Consider the following 22,590-nt stretch of genomic DNA (forward strand, 5'->3'; position numbering starts at 1 on the left):
AATTCCGTGGGGGGGGGGGGGGGGGGGCAGAACTAGGACCTGGGGCATAACCTTAGAATTAGAGGAGGTCAATTTAGAATGGAAATGAGGAGACATTTCTTCAGCCAGAGAGTGGTGGGCCTGTGGAATTCATTGCCACGGAGCAGAGTGGAGGCGGGACAGTAAATGTCTTCAAAGCAGAGATTGATAAATTCTTAATCTCACAAGGAATTAAGGGCTACGGGGAGAGTGCAGGTAAGTGGAGTTGAAATGCCTATCAGCCATGATGAAATGGTGGAGTGGACTCGATGGGCCAAATGGCCTTACTTCCACTCCTATGTCTTATCGTCTTATGGTCTTATGAATCGAGGCTTGGTTGACTAGTAGAAGGGGATAAAAGGGGTCTTTTTCAGGATGGCAGCTGGTGACTAGTGACCACAGTGACTAGTTGGGACCATAACTGTTCACATTATACATTTATAAACTGGATGAAGGAACTAAGGGCATTGTTGCTAAGTTTGCAGATGACACAAACCTAGGTGGAAGGACACGTAGTGTTGAAGAAGTGAGGAAGCTGCAGAAGGATTTGGACACGCGAGGCGAGTGGGGAGAGAAGCCACAGATGGAATACAATGTGGCAAAGTGTGACATTATACATTTTGGTGGGAATAATAGACAAATGAAATATTTTCTAAATGGGAAAAGGCTTTGGAAATCTGAAGTGCAAAGAGACTTGAGAATCCGAGTTCAGGATTTTCTAAAATGTAACATGTTGGTTCAGTCAGTGGTTAAGAAGGAAGATGCAATTCATTTCAAGAGGGCTAGAATGCAAGAGCAGAGATGTACTGTTGAGGTTGTACAAGGATCTGGTCAGGCTGCATTTGAAACATTGTGAGCAGTTTATGCCCCTCTATCTCAGGAAAATAAATGTAATGGCATTGGAGGAGATCCAGAGGTGGTTTACAAGAATGATCCTGGGGATGAAGGACTTGTCACATGAGGAGTGGTTACAGACTCTAGGTCTGTACTTGACGGAGTTTAGAAAGATGAAGGGGATTTGATTGAAACTTACAGGATACTGGGAGGCCTGGGTAGAGTGGACATGGAGAAGATTCTTCCACTAGTAGGAGTGACCAAGACTTGGGGGTTCAGCCTCAGAGTGAAGGAATGACCATTTAGAACTGCCATCAGGAGGAATTACTTCAGCCAGAGGGTGATGGATCTGTGGAACTCACTGCCATAGCAGGCTGTGGAGCCCAAGTCATTGAGTGTAATTTAACTCAGAGATTAATAAGGCTCTTGATTAATAAGGGGATCAAAGGTTATGGGGAGAAGGCAGGAGAAAGATGTTGAGAACCCTATCAGCTGTGATTGAATGGCAGAGCAAATCAATGGGCAGAATAGCCGAATTCTGCTCCTATGTCTTATAGTCTTATGGTCAAATACCATCTACTAGTGTTTCAGTATCGGATCTGACTTGTCTCGCACTAACATCATTCAGATTAAAACAACTGCGAAGTACTTCCTCCATTGCTGAGTAAAAGATTGAGAGAATGCAGCACTATTGAGGATGGTGTGTAGTGAGGTGAGCAGCAGAGGATAACATGAGAAAACCCACAAGAACTCATGGTTAGAACCCCTCCATGGAAGTCACCAAAAACAGGGGTATTGCTGATTTCTGGTAAAATTGAGCCCATAGTTTTTTTTATTGAAGACTTACGTATTCCCAGCCTGCCTTCACCTTTGGGAAATAGTCCAAGAATTCCAAATACATTTCATTAGAATGTAGAAATGAAACATACAAAGAAAACTCCAAGAAAACATCCAGACTTACATTTATTCACCTTCATCCCACATCATTTCTATATTACATTGCCCCTTTCTCAATCTCCAAGCTATTCTGAAAACATGACATTCTTGATAATGATTTTGTTTCTCGTGATGAGAACAATTGAGAGTTGGATTTCTCTACAAGGGCAGAGAATGATAATCAGTGTATATTTTCTTTGAAGTCATGACAGATCTAAACTTCAAAATATTTGTGAGACAGTAATTATGTCAGAATTCCCTTTCCTACTGTCACAACTTGATTTCAATACTGATTAGGTTTCTCAGAAAAGCATAATGTATACCTGTTCCATCTTCTTCAGTGAAATTGCAGCCAGCCCCAAGTTACTGACATCAACTACCACTTTAGCAGGAGCCAATACTGGGACATTCATTAGGATGACCTTCAGCTTTTTTAAAGCTGTTTTACACTCTTTTGAGCACATTGTCTTCATCTGTTTTTATAATAAATCTGTTCAAGGCAAAGCTGTCGTGCCAAAGTTTAGCACAAACCTTTAAAAAGAAGCCACAATCCCCAAAACTCTCATGTTTCAGGAATAGAGAATAATAACAACATTTTCTGTCCATGATATTACTGTACATGACGTACACAAAACAGACTGAACACTGACTCCATTTCATGGAGAAACAGAGACTGAAAGTGAAACGGGTACCTCTGTAATGGCATCTCACATGTTTTGATGTCATGTAACTGTCTTAGATGTGCACTGTATGTTGTCGGAATCTATTCAATATCCCAACGGATTATGTTCCCAAAACCTTTACTCCCAAATAAGGAAAACAGGTAATCCTAATTTACTCCATTGTTTTCCCCTGTATCATCTTGAGGTATGTAATGGAATTATCCCTTACATTTCTAAATTCTCGAGGTTTTAGCCTTGCTTGAAGGGGCATGTCAACCCAAAATATACACTGTTCTTCTTTCCACAGATGCAGCCTAACCTGCTGAGTATTCCCAACATTTTCTATTATTTCAGAGTTTCACAATCCTTGATAAAACCCGAAAAATAAAAGAGGAATAGACTGTTCAGTCACTCAAGCCTTTAGCCATTCAATGGGATCATGGCTGATCCAATATTCCTCATGTTCACATTCCTGCCCTTTTCCCATTTCCGTGATTCCCTGGCTGATTAAGAATCTATCTATCTCAGCCTTAAATATACACAAAGACTCCGCCCCCCACAGCTCCCTGTGGCAAGGAGTTTGAAAGACTCACAACTCTCTCTAAGTGAAGAAATTCCTCCTCATCTCAATGTTCAATTGGTGCCCTGTTTATGTGAGACTATGGTCTCTGGTCCTAGACTCTCCCATGAGGGAAACATCCTCTCATCATTTACCCTGTCAAACCCTTTAAGAGTGTGATATGTTTCTATGAAATCACCAATTGTGTTTTGAAATTCCAGTGAGCTGAGTCCTGGACTGTTGAATCTTTGCTGATAAGATAATCCCACAATATCAGAGAACGTTCTCTAAGCTGCCTTTCCTTAAATAAGGGGCCAAAATTGCTCACAGCGCTCCAGGTGTGGTCTCACAAGCATCTTCTACATTTACAGTAAGACCTCCCTCCTGTTACACTCCAACTCCCTTGAAACGAGGGCCAACATTCCATTTGCCTTCCTGATAAAATGCTGTAATTCTTCTTCAAGTGGTTCATGTGTAGAATGAACCCTCAGAGAAAGTGGTGGAGACGGGTGCAGTTACAATGTTTAAAAGACATTGAGGTAAGTACATGAATAGGAAATGTTTGGAAGGATATAGACCAAGCACAGGCACATGGGACTAGGTTAGTTTGGGATTATGGTCAGCATGGACTGGTTGGACCAAGGGGTCTGTTTCTGTGCTGTATGTATTTATGACTTGATTTGCTTTTGTTTATTTGCTTAACCTATCAACATCTCTCTGCAAACTGTTTACATCCCTTTCTTAACCTGCATTTCCATCTAATTCGTGTCATCAGCAAACTTGGCTACAGGGTATGTTTGCATCCTACCTCCAAGTCATTAATATCGATTATAAGCAATTGGGTTCTCAGCACCGAATGTTGTGGAATCTCACTGGTCACTGGTCACCAACCTGAAAAAGAATCCCTTATCCCCACTTACTGCTCCTTGCCTATGAGCCAACTCTCTGTCCATGCCAATATACTGCCTCCTATGTCAAGGGGCTCTTATTTTATCACTTAACCCTTTGTGAGGTACCGTGTCAAATACCTTCTCCAAGTCCAAATACAACATTAGTTGGTTTCCCCTCTGGTTGAGACCAATGAATTAGACAGACACAATTTTCCTTGTATGAACCCTGACTGTTTGATTATATTATCATTTCCAACTGTGCTGCTGTTACTTAATCAAAGATTCCCCCATTTTCAAACAATAGATGTTTGACTAATCAGTGGACATTCACCCCCTTTTTTTTAATATGTTTTGGTTTTTCTGTGGAATGAAGCCAGTGCACGGAGCGATACATCCCAAGTTAAAAGGTTACATGCATGTGACTTGCAATGTCTTGAATTCAATAGATTGACGATTGGTCCACAATTATGTTTAAAATAATAAGGATTTCGTAAACATTGGGAAATCAGAACCCAGAAGTAGATATGATCTGACAGCAATATAGAGTTGTCAGTTTGGTCTGAAATCTGGAGTTGTTTTTCACACAAAGGGCAATGGATTTCTGGAACTCTCCCTCAAAGCTTCTTATCGGGAAAAATAAAATTTCTTGGCTGAGTTTTTGTTTGCTTGGTGTAAGTATTGATCAATATGGATAAGGTAGGAAGTTGGGTTACAGATCAGCCATGATCTAATGGAATAGACAGGTTTGAGCAGCTGATTGGTTTAATCCTGTTTGTGTGTTCAATAAAAGACCATTCTTCAAAAGCTTGTCATTCACTCCATTTCATACTTTAAATACTCTGAACTGAGAAAAGGCAAGGCAGTAGAGACAAACAATTACCTTGCGATAATGATGGGCAGTTGTTTGTTTCCACTGTCCGTGTGAGTAGAGAACCGTGAAGGTCATGTAGGATTTTAGACTCACATTTGCCTATCTGTTTCAAGACTTAGTCCAATGTCCCATTTTTACATTTCCAATCAATAATCAAGATTGAACCATTCCCACCCTCGTGCTTATAGACTTCTGTGTTCCATAGTATCGTTTTTGTTTTTCAGAAACTGGAACATAGTAAGGAGTCCAAAAGTCTGGCAAAGATAAAAGAGAATCAAAAGGTTTTAATCGGTGTATTAACAATAAACAGGTTATAAAAGCGGAGCGGTGGGACTGATAAGGGGTCAAAATAGAGAACTGTTGGTGAAGGAAAAGATAAGGTTGAGACTCTAACTGAGTATTCTCTGGCATTGTTCATCATAAAAGTGGGATTTAGCAACACCAGATGAAAAAAAACGATTTCTCCTGTGTTGGACAAGAAAGCATTAACTAAAATGGAGCAGTGGTAAAGTAATAGATGTAAAAGGAAAAGTAACCCAGTCAAGAGGAGGGTCATTCCATGTTGTTCAGGGACAAAATTTGCCAATTGGAGGGTTGTTGGTCACAGTTTTCCAAACCTTGTTAGACATAAACCTGATGCCTAAGGACGGAATATTCTCCCCTGATTTTCCATTTCACAACAGAACATGGGTGCCCCTGGCTGAGAAAATGGGAATGAACAGCCTTTTTGAATCACTGCTGTGAGCCCACAATGCCCTTAGGGAGGGAATTCCGGGATTTTGACTCAGTGACAGTGAAGGAATGGTGATATATTTCCAAGTCAGGATGGTAAATGGATTGGAAGGGAACTTGAAGATGATGATGTTCCCATTTATCTGCTTGCCCTTTGTCCTTCTAGAGAGCAGAAGTTGTGTATTTGGAAAGTGCCGTGTGAGGAAAATAGGTGAATTTCTGCAGTGCATCTTGTAGATAGGACACCATGCTGCTACTCAGTGTCGGTGGGGCAGGGAATGGATGCTTGTGGATGTGGTGCCATTCAAATTCACTTGTTTGGAGAAGGTACAGGGTGGCTGGTTCACACTCAAAGCCTCTGATTGACTGGTTAAGAGCCAACTGTTACAGCAACCGCTGACAAGAAAATGTTATGAAGATGTAGGTGTGTATTGTAGCTTTGAGAGAGAGGATGCTATCAAGGACTGACTGAAAGCACAGAGTATCCTGAACAAGGTAAAAATGTAAAACTTGGTTGAAACAAATAGCTGGAGTTGCGTTGCCATGGAACAAAAACAGATTCAAGTTCAGCCAATCAGTTTAAATTATGCCCCAGATACCAAAATCCAATCTAATTTGACATCAAATCAATGGTATGATCCAATAATTTGGGGTTTAAAACTGGACACTTTGAACACTTAGGGGGAGAACTGACAAGAAAACCAACAATTATAGACTGTTAGCTGAATAACTCTCTGAAAGGTATCTGTTCATAGGAAAGACCTGTGAAGCAGAATACTTAATACTGACAGAGGGAAATCTACAGAGGAAGATACAATGAGGGGATTGAACAGCTGTCTGGTTTGGAAACTTGCATTTGTTTTGTAAATCTTAATTGGGGTTTTGTTTTTAAATCAGACCAGAATTTGAGAGTGGGAGGTAAAAGATAGGTTAAAGAGAAAGGAGTTGTTAATAGTTGTTGGTTCTAATATTCTCTGTTGGACTTTAATAATAAAATTGTAAATTTAAAATAGTCACCTCTGGGGTAGTTCTTTGCCTCTCAAAATGTAACAGATTACAGCACAAGGTGAGCTTCGCTGTGTGTCGGGTTTACATTAGCAGAGGGGTTTATCCCGTGTCGTAACAAAAACAAACAAGCTTTCTTCAGGCTTATGTTAGTTTTCACAACAGAGAAAAGAGACAGTTCCTGCTTGTGCGGAGATCCGATTGCTTCTGCCACATCGTTCACACCTCCCAAGCTGTTCAGCTTTCCTGTCATTGACAGGCAGAAGGCCTTTGTCAACAAGAACTCACTCGTCCACAGACCAATCAGCTACTTGTTGTCAGCCAAAGGTCCGTTCGTCCAAAACCATTGGCTCCAGTTCATCTGCAAACTAGACTTCTCGTTCTACTTGAACAAGTAGCTGTGTAACAGTATTGCCAATGAGTTACACTTTGCTTGCTTTTAAAAAATGCAACAATCCATCAAAAATCCTTGTTTTCTCAATCAGTTCTTTTTTCCATTTAAAGCCACAATCAAAAATACAGAAAATTAAAAAAACAATATGGTTCTTACATCTGGATGAAGACTTCATGGCCACTGGTGAAGCCTGGCCGAATAAAGAGAGAGTATGGACTTGTAATGGTTCAACAGAAGAGATATTTTTAATGAGGTCTCATGGAGGTGGGTGGAGATAGTGCACTTAAGCTGCCTGTCAACATTCAAACAACAACTTAAAACTGAATAATGCTCTTCTCAGAAAATATGAATGTATTATGGCTTATAGGTCTCCTCGAAGCTAAAAATGATTCTGACGATGAACTATGTCACGATTCTTTCCGTTTGGCTGGGTCACAAACTTGGAATTCCCTCCTGAACAGCATTGTGGGTGTAACTGCTCTCCAAGGACTGCAGTGGTTCCAAGAAGGTAGCTCACCACCAACTGCTCCAGGCCAATCCGGAATGGGTGGTAGGTCTGCTGGCCCAGACTGGGACACCCACCCCACTACCATCCCTCCCATCCCACTACCATCCCTCCCATCCCACTACCATCCCTCCCATCTCTGCCATCGCACGGACAAATCATTAAAGTAATGGCAGGGCAGCAGAAATACAACATTAGTTAAGGATTAGTATACATTTGAGTTTGAGGAAATAGACATTTTACAGACTGGAGTGAGGGAAGTCCAAAGTTCAACAAACCATTCCTATTCCTGGAATGGATCAATGACTTTGACAAACTCTGGTGGTATATATAATTTCCAAATATGCAGGGGGCAAAACACCTGAAAGTACAGGAAACTGGGAGGACAATAGCAACAGATTTCAAGGGGTTAGAAGCAGACTTGTTGAATGGCCACATGGCAGATGAAATTCAATGCAGACAATTTGGGGACAGTTTTGACTGGCATTGCTTCTGCCAGCTCACTCTGCATTCAGGAACACACACATCTCTTGCATCGACATGGGATGCATCTTCTGGCCCTTATGTTGTTTCCTTAATGCTCACTCACTTTGTGCTAACTTGTTTGTATTGATGATCAGCACAGAGGGTGAGGTCGGCAGCTTGTTACAGTGGGGAGCACTGACTCACCAAGGGGACTGACAGGTTGTTGTATGGCACTGGGCTATGTCACACCCACAGCTTCTGCCAGTAGGAATTGGAATGTAAAATAAGACATGGCTATAAAAAGCAATTAGATAAGCAACATGATAAAAAATAAATTGCAGGGAAATGGGCAAAGAGCAGGGAGTGGTACTCAGTAAATTACTCTTGCAGAGAGCTGGTACAGACAGGAACAGCTGAATGGCCTTCACTGTGCTGTAACCGGTCTATGAATCTCTGATGGACATTGACTTTCAAACATAACATCATTTTCTGCTGTGAACAAATCACTGTCTCAAAAGCAGCTCAATTTTACAGCTGCCGTAAAACACTGAGCATGCTCGTTGCAAAACTGACACTGCCTGCAGGCGCTGTTTATTCAGAGTCAGAGAGATGTATAACACGGAAACAGACCCTTCAGTCCAACTTGTCCTTCCTATTCATTTACCCATCCAGATGCCATTTCTTTACAGAATGTGGGTGTTGCTGGCAATGTGAACATTTACTGCCTGTCACTAACTGCCCTTGAGAAAGTAGAACAAAACTGGATGGATGAGAGGATCCAAGTTAACCACATCGCTTTTGATAGACTCACAGTCATAGGGTTGTGCAACATGGTAACAGACCCTTCGGTCCAACTCGTCCATGCCAACCAGATATCCTAAATTAGACTCATTTGCCAGCATTAGACCCAAATCCCTTCCTGTTCATATACCCATCCAGACAGCGTTTAAATGTTAACCAGCTGACAAGGGAGGCGCAATAGTAGTTTGGCGCACCGACCTCTACACCGCTGAGGCCAAACGCCAGCTCGCAGATACCTCCTCCTACTGCCCCCTTGACCATGACCCCACCCCCCACCACCAAACCATCATCTCCCAGACCATCCATAACCTCATCACCTCAGGGGACCTCCCATCCACCGCCTCCAACCTCATAGTCCCACAACCCCGAACCGCCCGTTTCTACCTCCTGCCCAAAATCCACAAACCTGACTGCCCGGACGACCCATCGTCTCAGCCTGCTCCTGCCCCACCGAACTCATCTCCTCCTACCTCGACACGGTCCTGTCCCCATTAGTCCAAGAACTCCCCACCTACGTTCGGGACACCACCCACGCCCTCCACCTCCTCCAGGATTTCCGCTTCCCCGGTCCCCAACGCCTCATCTTCACCATGGACATCCAGTCCCTGTACACCTCCATCCCCCATCACGAAGGACTCAAAGCACTCCGCTTCTTCCTTTCCCGCCGTACCACCCAGTACCCTTCCACCGACACCCTCCTTCGACTGACTGAACTGGTCCTCACCCTGAACAACTTTTCTTTCCAATCCTCCCACTTTCTTCAAACAAAAGGAGTAGCCATGGGCACCCGCATGGGCCCCAGCTATGCCTGCCTCTTCGTAGGGTATGTGGAACAATCCATCTTCCGCAACTACACTGGCCCCACCCCCCATCTTTTCCTCCGCTACATTGATGACTGTATCGGCGCTACCTCGTGCTCCCACGAGGAGGTTGAACAGTTCATCCACTACACTAACACCTTCCACCCCGACCTCAAATTCACCTGGACAGTCTCGGACTCCTCCCTCCCCTTCCTAGACCTTTCTGTTTCTATCTCAGACGACCGAATCAACACGGACATCTACTACAAACCAACCGACTCCCACAGCTACCTGGACTACACCTCCTCCCACCCCGCCCCCTGTAAAAACGCCATCCCATTCTCCCTTCGTCTCCGCCGCATCTGCTCCCAGGAGGACCAGTTCAAAATACGCACAACACAGACGGCCTCCTTCTTCAAGGACCGCAATTTCCCCCCCGACGTGATCGTCGATGCCCTCCACCGCATCTCCTCCACTTCCCGCTCCTCCGCCCTTGAGCCCCGCCCCTCCAACCGCCACCAGGACAGAACCCCACTGGTCCTCACCTACCACCCCACCAATCTCCATGTACAGCGCATCATCCGCCGTCACTTCCGCCACCTCCAAACGGACCCCACCACCAAGGATATATTTCCCTCCCCTCCCCTATCAGCTTTCCGTAGAGACCACTCCCTCCGCGACTCCCTTGTCAGATCCATACCCCCCACCAACCCAACCTCCACTCCCGGCACCTTCCCTTGCAACCGCAGGAGGTGCAACACTTGCGCCCACACCTCCCCCCTCACTTCTCTCCAAGGCCCCAAAGGAAACTTCCATATCCGCCACAGATTCACCTGCACCTCCACCCACATTATCTACTGCATCCGCTGCAGCCGGTGTGGCCTCCTCTATATTGGGGAGACAGGCCGCCTACTTGCGGAGCGATTCAGAGAGCACCTCTGGGCCACCCGGACGAACCAACCCAATCACCCTGTAGCACAGCATTTCAACTCCCCCTCCCACTCCACCGAGGATATGCAGGTCATTGGACTCATCCACCGCCAAACCACAACAACGCGACGGTCGGAGGAGGAGCGTCTTATCTTCCGACTGGGAACCCTCCAACCACAGGGGATGAACTTGGACTTCACCAGTTTCTTCATCCCCCCTCCCCCCACCTTGTCTCAGCCGAATCCCTCCAGCCCGGCACCGCCTTCCTGACCTGCAGTCTTCTTCTTGACCTCTCCGCCTCCACCCTACTCCGACCTATCACCCTCACCTTGACCTCTTTCCACCTATCACATTTCCAACGCCCCTCCTCCAAGTCCCTCCTCCCTACCTTTTATCTTCTCCTGCTGAACACTCTCTGCTCATTCCTGAAGAAGGGCTAGTGCCCGAAACGTCGAATCTTCTGTTCCCTAGATGCTGCCTGACCTGCTGTGCTGTTCCAGCAATAAAGTTTCAGCGTTTAAATGTTGTCATTGTACCAGCCTCCATCAATTCCTCTGGTAGCTCATCCCATTCACCCATCACAATCTGTGGGAAAACATTACCCCTTTGGTCCCTTTCAAATCTTTTCCCTCTCACCTTAAATCTATGCCCTGTAGTTTTGGACTCCCTTACCCTGGGAAAAAGACCTTGGCCATTTATCCTATCCATGCCCCTCATGATTTTATTAACCTCTTAAGGTCAGCCCTCAGCCTCCGATGTTCCAGGGAAAACAGCCCCAGCCTATTTGACCTCCCCTGACAGCTCAAACCTTGCAACTGCAGCACGTTTTTGCAAATCTTTTCTGCACCTTTCAAGAATATCAACATCTTTCCTATAGCAGAGTGACCAGAATTGAATGCAGTGTTCCAAAACTGTGTTCTACAATGTCTTCTACAGCTACAACATGACCTCACCAATAAAGGCAACTGTGCAAAACACTTTCTCACTATCCTGTCTCTCTGTACTTTCAAGGAGCTATGAACCCAAGGTCTCTTTGTTCAGCAACACTCCCTGGGACCTGACCATGAAGTGCTTTGATTCACCTTGCCAAAATGCAATACCTCACATTTATCTAAATTAAAGTCCTCAGTAAATCTGATCAAGGTCCTGTTGTAATCGGAGATAAACTCCACTGTTCTACACCATCTATTCTGGTGTCATCTGTAATCTTATTAACCGTTCCTTCTATATTCATATCTCAAATCAATTATATAAATGAGAAAAAGCAGTGGACCCAAGCACCATTCCTTGTGGCATACCCCTGGTCACAGACCTTCAAACCAACAAACAACCCTCCACCATCACCCTCTGTCTCCTATCTTCAAGCCAATTTGGTATCCAAATAATTCGTTCTCCCTGGATTCCATGTGATCTAATCTTGCTAACCACTTTACCATGTGGAACCTTACTGGACACCTTGCTGAAGTCCATATAAACAAACAATGTCCATTGCTATGCCTTTATCCATCATCTTTGTCACTGCTTCAAAGGACTCAATCTTAAGTGTGTGGGGCATGATTTCCCAAGCACAGAGCCATGTCTACCCAAATCAGTCCTTGTCATTCCAAATGCATGCAAGTCCTGTTCCTGAGATCTGGAGTGAGACCTAGTTCAGGCCAGATAATGACATCAGGTTTCTTTCCTGAAAGGACACTGGTGAACCAAATGAGTTTTTAAAATGAAAATCCAGAAATTTCATGTGCCTTAATGATTACTGCCGAGTGGCTCTGACCTAACTATTCATGAAGTGCTTAGAGCGCCTAGTCATGGTCCACATCAACTCCAGTCTCCCAGTCTGCCTCAATCCCCTTCAATTTGCCTACCAATGTATCAGGTCCACAGCAGATGCCATATCCCTAGCCCTGCACTCATCCTGGAACAGCTGGACAATAGGACACCTACGTCAGACTGACTGACTGACTGACTATAGCTCTGCCTCCAGACTGATCTCAAAACTCCAAGACCTTGGTCTCAGCTCTGCCCTCGGCAACTGAATCCTCAGCTTTCTAACCCACAGACAGCAATCAGTGAAGATAGGTAACTGCATCTCTTCCACAATAACTTTCAGCACTGCAACTCCCGCAAGGATGTGTTCTCAGCCGGTTACTGTACTCCCTTTACACCCACAACTGTATAGACAAATTCTGAATGAACACCATCTATACGTTCGCTGACGACACCACCATAGTAGGACAGATCTCTAATAATGATACAGAAGGGAGATAGAGGGCTTGGTGACGTAGTGCAGTGAGAACAACCTCTCTCAACATCAGCAAAAACTAAAGAACAGATCACTGACTTCAGAGAGAAAAGGAGGAGATTCCCCACAACATCTATATCAACGGAGCTGAGGTTGAGAAGGTGGAGAGTGTCACGTTCCTCAGAGTGATGATAACTGACAACCTGCGCTGGGCTTCACACGTAGATGCAATGGTCAAGGTGGCACGTCAGCGCCTCTTCTTGCTCAGGCAGCTCAGGAACTGCAGCATGTCCATAATAATCCTCACCAACTTCTGCTGATACACCATTGAAAGCATACTGTCTGGGTGCATGGTACAGCAGGTAGTGTGCAGTCCACACCATCATGGAAGCCAACCTTCCATCCATGGACTCCATCTACACGGCTCGCTGCCACAGAAAGGCTGCCAACAAAGACCCATCATACCCCGGTGATGATCTTCTACAACCTGTTCCGTCAGGAATGAAACGAAAGGTACCTGAACCCACGCACCATCAGGTTCAGGAACAGCTTCTTCCTGGCCATTATCAGACTGATGAATGGACTCTCTAACCTCAATAAGCAATGTAACCTGTGTGCCCCTGTCTAAGCCTCTTTGATCTGTACTGTACATCCTTGCTGACTATGATCTGCCTGTACTGCTCACACACAAAGCTTTTCACTGTACTTCGGCAAATGTGGCAATAAATCAATGAATCATTTCATCACGGAGATTGATACCAGCATTTCATTCTCAATTTATTTAATTGAATTAACTTGTTTCCATGTTGCTCCATGAGAGTGGAATATTGGAATGGCTTTCAGTTCGTAGGGCACTGGCCCCTGTCCTGGGGTAGGAGGGAGCTGGGACCAATGTCCTGCTAAATTGAATAATGAGAGCTGGAGAGAGAGCTTTAAACTAATGAGACAGGGGAAGGCTTTGGGTGATGTGATACAAAGGTTTATAAAAAGGAAATGGCACCGTTTTGGGGCACCTATTGGATAACAATACCCAGAGTGGGACAGGAAGGAACAGAGCATACAGACACAGAAAAACAGCAGTAAACAGGGCCAAAGAGAGAAATAAAATGGTAAAAAGGCCAAATTAGTCACTCTTGAATACATGTGGTATTTAGAACAAATGAATTAACAGCACAAACACCTGCTAATGGCGATGATTATGAAGACATGGGTTAATAAGGAGATTAAGGAAGGCAACTAAATATTCAAGGACATGCGACCTTTCAAAGTGATAGACAAGAAGTAAAAGATAGGGGTGAATAATAATGTTTATACGGGATGGAATAAGCGCGATAACAAGAAGTAATCTTGGATCGACACATGTAGGATCCATATGGGCAAGAAATAAATGCAGGAAGCCTACTCTGACAGGAGTAATTTGTAACTAGCAATATGGTAGGACAGAGAAAATTAGGAGATGATGAGGGAATGTAACAAAGGCAGTACATTAATCATGGATACCTTTAACCTTCATTTAACGTGATGTCAGATTGCCATGAAGAATTCAGGGTAGTTTCCTCGAGCAATATGTTATAGACCCAACCAGGGATCAGGGTTTTTGGACTTGGTGATGTGTAATGAGGCAGGTGGGCTAAATGATGGCAGAGTAAAATATCCCCCAGGAAACAGTGACCATAATGTTGTAAAATATAGCATTCTGTTCACACAGAGGAAGTTGGGTCAGAATCAAAAGTATTAAACTTAAATAAGGATAATTATAAAAGAGTGATGGAAGAGGTGACGAGAGTGGGAAAGGAATTCAGCAGCAAAGATAATTGAGGAAAAGTGGTAGGCAGTGACGAATGTACTTCATGGCTCACGGTAAAGATGTATCTCAATGAGAAAGGGTTCTAAGAAGGAGAAGTTAAACATAGCATCAAATCAAAGATAAAACACAAGATGCAGCAAATATTGGTGGTCTGCCAGAGGGTTGGAAAGTTTTAAAATCCAACCAAAGACGGTTGATTAAAAAAAAGGAGAAAATAAACTTTTAGGGTATTGAAATTATTGAATATTAAAGGGGAAAAAGAAAGAGAAGAAATATATACAATAGCTATGACAAGGGGGAAGATGCGGGGGAAGCTAATGGTACTGAAGACTGATAAGTGCCATGGGTCTGATAGGGTGCATTGCAGGATATTAAAGGAAGTCGTCTCACTGACACAGGATACACATCTTCCAGGAATTCTTTGATTCTGAAAAAGTGCCAGAGGGTTGGAAAACTGCCAAAGTAACATTTTTATTTGAAATAAGAAGGAAGCAAAAATCATGTTATTATCAATTAACTGAATATTTGTTTTTGGGAAATTGGTAAAGCATGTGATATCAGAGTATTTAGAAAGACATAGTATGACCAATCAGAATGGCTTCATGAAGCAGGAATCATGCTGAACAAATTACAGGAATTCTCTGAAGAGGTAACAAGCAGGATAGATCAAGGGGAAGCAGTGGATGTAATACATTTGGATTTCCAGAACACATTTAATGAGGTAATATACAAAATACTATTTAACAAGTTAAGAGTCCATGTTGTTGGAGGTTGTATATTAGCATGAACAGAGGATTGGCCAATTTAATATAACACAGAGTTGGAATAAGGGGTCCATTTTCAGGATGGCAGCTAATGGAGTGCCACAAAGTCAATATTTGGGCCAAAATTATTCACAATAAATATGAATAACTTGGATGATGGAAGTGAATGTAATGTTCCAAGTTTGTGACTGATACAAAAATGGGAGAGAGTGAGGTGGATGACATAGAAACTACACATGGATATAGACAGGGTTAGTGAGTGGACAAGATCATGGCAGGTGGCCAAGTTTATACTTTGGCAGGAATAATAGACAAACTGAATCTTATTTAATGGAGAAAAATTGCAAAGGGCCACCCCATAAATGAATTTGCTAGTCACAGAATCTGACAGCACAGAAACAGACCCTTCAGTCCAATTCAACAGCGCGACATATACATCCAATCTGTCCTACTCCCATTTGCTAGCATTTGGTTCATATTCCTCTAAACCTTTTCTTTTCATACCCCTGTCCAGATGTCTTTTAAATGTTGTAATTGTACCAGCCTCCACCACTTCCTCTGGCAGCTCATTCCATACTCACACCATGGACTCTCTCACCTCAAATAATGCTGACCTTGCTAATGATGCTGCTGCCTACTGCGCACCCTGTACAATGTAACCTGTATGCCTCTGTCTACATCTTTCTGATCTATACGTCCTGTTTACTATGATCTACCTGTACTGCTCATAAACAAAGCTTTTCACCGTACACATGACAATAAATAAATCAAATCATATTCTCTGCATGAAAACGTACCCCTCAGGTCCTTTTTAAATCTTTCCCCTCTCACCCTAAACCTCTGCCCTTTAGTTCTGGATTCTCCCACAATAGGAAAAAGACTTTGACTATTTACCCTACCCATGCCCCTCATGATCTTATAAACCTCCATGAGGTCACCTCTCAGTCTCTGACACTCCAGGACAAACAGCCCCGGCCTACTTGGCCTCTCCCTCCAGCTCAAACACTTCAGTCCTCTCCATAGCTTTGGAAATCTTTTCTGCACCCTCTTAAATTTAACATCATCCTTCCTTATAGAAGTACACAGTGTTCAAAGAGTCCTTGTGCATCAGTCACAAAAGAAACTGGCATCCGGGTTTATGTGGAAGGCAAATGCCTTGATGCAGCCACACACAAAGGTGACCACAATGTTGGTTCATGCTTCCCCCTTTATGAAGAGATTTATACATCATATCCCTGGGAACACAGTCCATCTGTGTCCTCCAAATAAAAAGGAAGACAGCCTGGGTGATTGTCATGATGCAGGGGTGAGGAATGGGCCAGAGCTGCTGCAAGGACAGAAACACTGAGAGCACCCCACACCTAATGACCAGGTGAGCTCCTCACTCCTTCCAGCTTTAGCACACAGCCCACCTCCTAACAACAAAACTCCCTGCACCTTCAAGTTGTCTGCCCTGACAGTGAACGGGATAACAATCTCTCAGGCCAGTTTCCAAAGGACATGGCCCTCACTCTTACTTTGATCTGTTTTGGATCCTGAGGCCAGATTGAACTGGTCAGAGCTGTTAAACCACTCCTTACACTGACAGTGAATCCAAGCAGGAGATAATGATGATGTCTATGTCCTGGGAAGTTTGCACCTCAGAGTCTCCACAATCCCCTCCCCTCCTCACATACCCCCATCCTGGCTGATGGGATTCAGGAAAAGGACAGCAGAGGGATAGATCTGCTGGTGCTTCACAGAATGACAGAATGATGATGTTGAACAGGCAGGCCATTCTGCCCATCATACCTACACCAGCTCCATCCCCGAGTCTGGTTCTATTATCCAGGACCTATCTCCTGCCTTTTCCCAATATCCCTGCTCACCATTACCATTCATACCATCATCCTGTACTCTCCTCAATTCCTCAACGGAACCTGCCTCCACCACATTTCCAGGCAGCACATTCCAGACTCTAACTAGTCGTTGTATGAAAGATGTTTTTCCTCACATTCACCTTGTTTCCTTTGTCCATCACTCTGAACTGTACAAATTAAATATTGACACATTGCAAGTGAAAGTGACTGCACCAACACTCTCCAAAGACACGACTGAAACAAAGCAGCAAACTGCAATCCATGTCGATGAAGGAATGCCGAACATTAACTTCCTGCTTTAAAGGTTTGTTCCCCGGGATACAAACACGGAATTATTCAAAGGAATCAATTCTATGTTTTACAACACCCAGCGGCTCATGTCCCGTCTCCCTTTCCAGTCGCTGTGTCTGACCCTGAGACTTTAATGTTGCAGATTGCCTCTCCCTCCTGTTCCCTTATACTGACAGGAGCCAGCTCCAGGCTCTGTTCAGCTGATCAGAGACATTGGAGAAAGTTCCCACCTTTTCCCTGGACAATCCCCAGCGGCTTCCCGTTCAACTCCTTGGATTTGATTGGGATCTTTCAGCGGGAATAATATCCACCCGATCCCACTGGGAATGACCCCTTCCTGAAATTAAAGAGGATTTGGGACTCACCTCTTACTTTCCCACAATCTGACCGAACATTTTCCGCCTTTTCCCGACAGATGTGTAAGGAGTAAAATGGAAGGTGACAGCTCCCTCCCACACGGAGAGCTTTCACTTTCAGCTTTCAGAGTTCACTCACTGAGGGCTGCTCCCTCCGATCCAGGGGGTTGGTGCTCGGCTCCTCCCAGAGTCTCTGACCTTGAGATAGGAACGATTCTCCCCAGGGTCAGAAAGCCATCCTGGGGAATGGTGCTGGCTCTCCAGACTCCCCTGTCCCTCACAATCCATGTCCCTCCCTTTCCTTCTCTCCCATCTCACCTCATCCCCCTTTCCTTCACTTTCCACAGCCCTCTCCTCTCTCAACACCCCACCCCACTCATCTTTACCCCATTCCCACTTCCCCACCCCATTCCCACTTCCCCACCCATCCTTACCCCATTCCCACTTCCCCAACTTACCCCATTCTCACTTCCCCACCCATCCTTACCCCATTCCCACTTCTCCAACTTACCCCATTCCCACTTCCCCACCCATCCTTACCCCACTCCCACTTCCTCACCTTACCCCATTCCCACTTCCCCACCCCAACCCATTCCCACTTCCCCACCCATCCTTACCCCACTCCCACTTCCCCACCTTACCCCATTCCCAATTCCTCCCCTCCCTCCTCCTTTCTCACTACCATGTCCTCTCCTCCCCTCTCCTCTCCATCTTGTGCTGCTGTCAGCGGTGGGCTGCACCAACACAACCTTCCCAACGGATGTGGATGAGAATGTGGAATGTCATAACCTTCAGGGCCAACTGCTGGTTCATGGGACTCCTGTTGATAGGTCAGCACGGACTCAATTGGCCGAAGGGCCTCTTCTGTGCTGTATGACCCAGTGACCAATTAGGCTTCATGTTTAGAAGAATTACTCAGCAGTAGACTTTAATAACATAAAGTAGTTAATCTTTCCATTTAATATGGTACTAAAATTCCACCGTTACATTGAGAGTAGCTGTCCCTGTAATTAATCCACCTCGAGCTGTTCTGTGCCATATTATTGTTTACTCACCTGCAGCTAGTTACCAAATGGAAAAGTTTCATTTTTCTACTTACTGTAAAACTGTTCCAATATAAAAACACTCATGTCGCTGTTTCTCTCTGAGAACACAATAAGGTTTTAACTGATTGCAGTCAGTGGTCTCTCACTGATCTCACTTTCTCTGCGCTCATCCTAACAAGAGACAATCACTACAGAGGAAATGGAAATATCGGTTTGTTAAAATTATTATTAAATCATTATTTGCAAGCAGCACTTCCAGGTGATGAGAAATCTCATTTCCATCAGGAGGGGAGAGGTGTAGCAGTCAGTGATTATTGATTCATTTGAAAACAGGGCCTTCAACCTAAGTACTTGGAGAATGACTTGTCTAACCAGGCACCCAGTGCTGTAAAAGCACAGCCAGTCAGGCAGCATCCAAGGGGCAGGAGAGTCAACATTTCAAGCATAAGCCCTTCATTAAGAATGTGGTAGTTCACTCACTGAGTGCTGCTCCCTCAGTTTCAGGGGGTTGGTGTTTGGCTGCTCTCGGAGCCTCTCACCTTGAGAAAGTAACGATTGTCCCCAGGGTCCCCTGCTGTGCTTTTCCAGCATCACACTCTCCACTCTGATCTCCAGCATCTGCAGTCCTCACTTTCTCTTAGCCACCCAGTTCTGTCAAACCTTTCCCAATATTTCAACAAGGGGCAAGCCTGGCTGACATCAAATCACTTGTCAGTGATATCCATACCCAAGGATAAGGTGTATGACAGGTCAGGAGAACAGGAAATCAAAGATACATTCCTGATTAGACTGGGTGGGAGCTCAGTGTCAAGCCCATTCTGTCTTTACACCAGTTGATAACTTTCTAATGTTACTCAGCTCTCGATGCAGTTTATGGAGAGGCAACCAAATGTTTCCAAAGGCTGAAGAAGCAATCTTAGAATCTTTCTTCTTTACTGGGATGTATTTTATCTGAGAGTCAACAATGACCTCCTTCAATGTCTGCCCCTGCTTGCTTCCTGTCATTCTTGCTCATCTATCTGCCCAGTTCACTTTAAGTAACTCCATGGGGATTTCATTGTAATTCCTTATATTTAAATTAAACAGAGTTGTTTCCAATCCAAATTTCTCACTCTCGAACTGAATATGAATTCTATCATGTTATGATCACAACTTCTGAGGGGCTCCTTCACTTGGAGTTCACTTATTAACCTGCGTCATTACCCATTGCTAGATCCAAGGTCGCCTGCTCCTTCATTGGCTTTAGGAATACATTGCTCTCGCTACATTTGATGCTGTAGCTTCCTTTTCCAGTGTGTGTAACCCAGTCAACAAGAAGATGAAAGGCACCCATAATTATTGCTGCACTCTGTCATGGAAATTAAATCGACTTGACTCAATTATTAGCAAGAGCAAAGAAAGGAGCTTTATTCTTAATCCTTTAGGATTGGCCCATTACAGTAAACCAGATGCCTCAATGTAAGGAGTACTGAGCATTATTCAGGTGCTTGCCTTATACTGTTTCTTATCACACTCTCAAGGGCAGAGACTGGGAGAACTCAAGTTATTATTCTCTAATCCCCTGGTCCTAGACATAACAGCTTTTCAGCTTTTGCTGGGTTTGACTATCGTAAGGTCAAGTCGAATGTTTACAGAATTCAAACCGAGATAAGCTAACTACAGACCTTCATCAAAGTATCGTTTACAAAGCTCAGTACATCATTGAATTGAAGAAAAGCATTCTCTTTTAAATTTCACAGTAAATGGATAATTTTCCATTACACACTCCTCTTCCTTGCTGCTGATGGCCCACAGCCCTCATGGGTAATCTGGTCCCAGCCTGTCTCATTCAGCACAGTGATACTCCCACTCAACATCGTGAAGGGTGTCCTCAGTGGGAAGGAAGGACTTCCTCTCACACATGACTGCTCCTCAGACCAATATTGTCACCGACAAACGTGCCTGCCCATTGGATTGGTGAGAGAAATGTGAAGTAGATATATCCCTTTAGTTCCCCCTGTTTGCTGCAGATCCCACTGAGCAGTTGTGTCCCTGAGGACCTGGCCAGCTTGGTCAGTCATGGAGCTGCTGAGCCGCTCTTGGTGATGGGTAATGAAGCCCCCCCCCTCCACCACACCCCCCCACCACCCCCTCCCACTCTCCGGCCAGCACACTCCCAGGGACGGTGATGGTGCTGTCTGAGACATTCTGAGGTACAATTCCGTGATTATGACTCTGTCCAACTTGTGCTGGAATAGTTTTTGAGACCGTTCTCCCAACTTTGGCACAAGCTCCCAGATGGTTGTGAGCTGCCAGAGGAGGTGGTGAAGGCTGGCACAATTCCAATATTTAAAAGGCATCTGGATGGGTTTATGAACAGGAATGGTTCAGAGGGATATGGGCCAAGTGCTGGCAAATGGGACAAGATTAGGTTAGGATATCTGGTCAGCATGGACGAGTTGGACCGAAGGGTCTGTTTCCGTGCTGTACGTCTCTATGACTGTGTTAGTAGAAGGGAGACTTGGCAGAGGCAGGGCTGAGTTTCCTGCTGTCGTTTTTAGTGCCTTGTTGTGTCCAGTCTCATTTCTGAGTTAGAGTTTCTCTGGGGCCAATACAACTGAGTGACTGACAGGAACCCTCCTCAGAAAATTGTCCAGAGTCACATGTAGGTCAGGCTGAGGAAGGACAGCAGATTTCCTTCCCTAAAGGATATTAGTGAACCAGATGATTTTTATGACAATCAACAATGGTTAGTTTTTAATTAAAAATTCTTTGAATTTAAACCAATGCCTCCCGACCCTTGAGCTGGGGCTCTGGATCCCTGGTCTAATGACGTTACTGCTCCACCATCACAGAGATTATGGGCAGATCCTCTGGTCTGCTCTTTAGTCATTAACAAGTCCAGGCAGGGGGATGTGGATGGGGCTGTTGTGCCTGACTATCAGCTTCTCCTTTGTGGTTATGTCCATGCCCTGGTTTGCTTGGAGACAGAGCACACAGTGTCCATTGGGATGGGTCAGGCCTTCCATTAAGGGTGGAAGCTGCAGGCTGGTGTACGTCATCACTCTGACTTCACCGTCGTTTAAATGTTTACAGTTCCTTTGGAATGTTAATTTTTCCTGAAGTGTCCCTTCGGGACTGTCTGACGTCATCTTTTATCGAACCCATGATTTATTCAAACTAATCGATCCTGTTCTGGTGATGGGCATTTCACAATTACCATGTGGAACGTTTGTGTTCTCCTGTGTATGGTGAGGGAGTAGGGGTGAGACTGTACAGATCCCCTCAGCCTGTCAGAACTCAATGTAAAAATGGTGTGCCCCTTCCAAAATTAATTTCCTGTTTCGGGAAAACCTTGTGTTATTTTAGTTGATTTAAAGTTTGGTCTATTTTAAATATTGTGAGGTTGTTTGCTGCTTTATCGATCTCCTGTAAATGTTTATATCTCTCATTAAATTCACTTTTTTCCTGTTAACCAAACCAACCTGATTTGTCAGCGAGCTGTGTTCCTTTTCAGTGAAACTGCCAGGAGCCTACAGTTAGAGTCCTGTAGATAGTGCATTGGTCAGTGCCACTCTGGGCTGAGATACGTCTCCATCGATGGGATTGATACCATTCCCAGTTTACAGGGTCTGTTACATTTCCAATAAATCAAAGACTTGCATTTATGTCTCAACCCTCATGTGCACAAGGCATCCAAAGGCCTTTTAAAGGTATTTTCACCTTTCCACACCTGAACTTACACCAATCTAACATCACCACTTCTCCTTCACAAAGTTATTAACAATAGCTTTGTCCTTGCAGTGACCTCCACAGCATCTGTTCCTTTTGACCCTCCTCCACCTCA

At 44.4% G+C, this 22,590-nt stretch overlaps 1 pseudogene across 1 annotated transcript in view; it reads right to left on the reverse strand.

Annotated features, from left to right (window-relative positions):
• The window catches only part of LOC122547981 (butyrophilin subfamily 3 member A3-like), an 84,152-nt pseudogene extending 66,347 nt beyond the window's left edge, over positions 1-17,805 (reverse strand). The window contains exon 1 of the transcript XR_015753025.1: positions 17,728-17,805. The product of XR_015753025.1 is annotated as a butyrophilin subfamily 3 member A3-like (transcript). The remainder of the gene's footprint in view (positions 1-17,727) is intronic.
• Positions 17,806-22,590: the final 4,785 nt, after the last annotated feature.

The sequence above is a fragment of the Chiloscyllium plagiosum genome, unplaced genomic scaffold (genome assembly GCF_037043375.1).
Source record: "Chiloscyllium plagiosum isolate Xiang-an unplaced genomic scaffold, Cpla_swu_hap1 HiC_scaffold_35, whole genome shotgun sequence".
Taxonomy (NCBI): Eukaryota; Metazoa; Chordata; class Chondrichthyes; order Orectolobiformes; family Hemiscylliidae; genus Chiloscyllium; species Chiloscyllium plagiosum.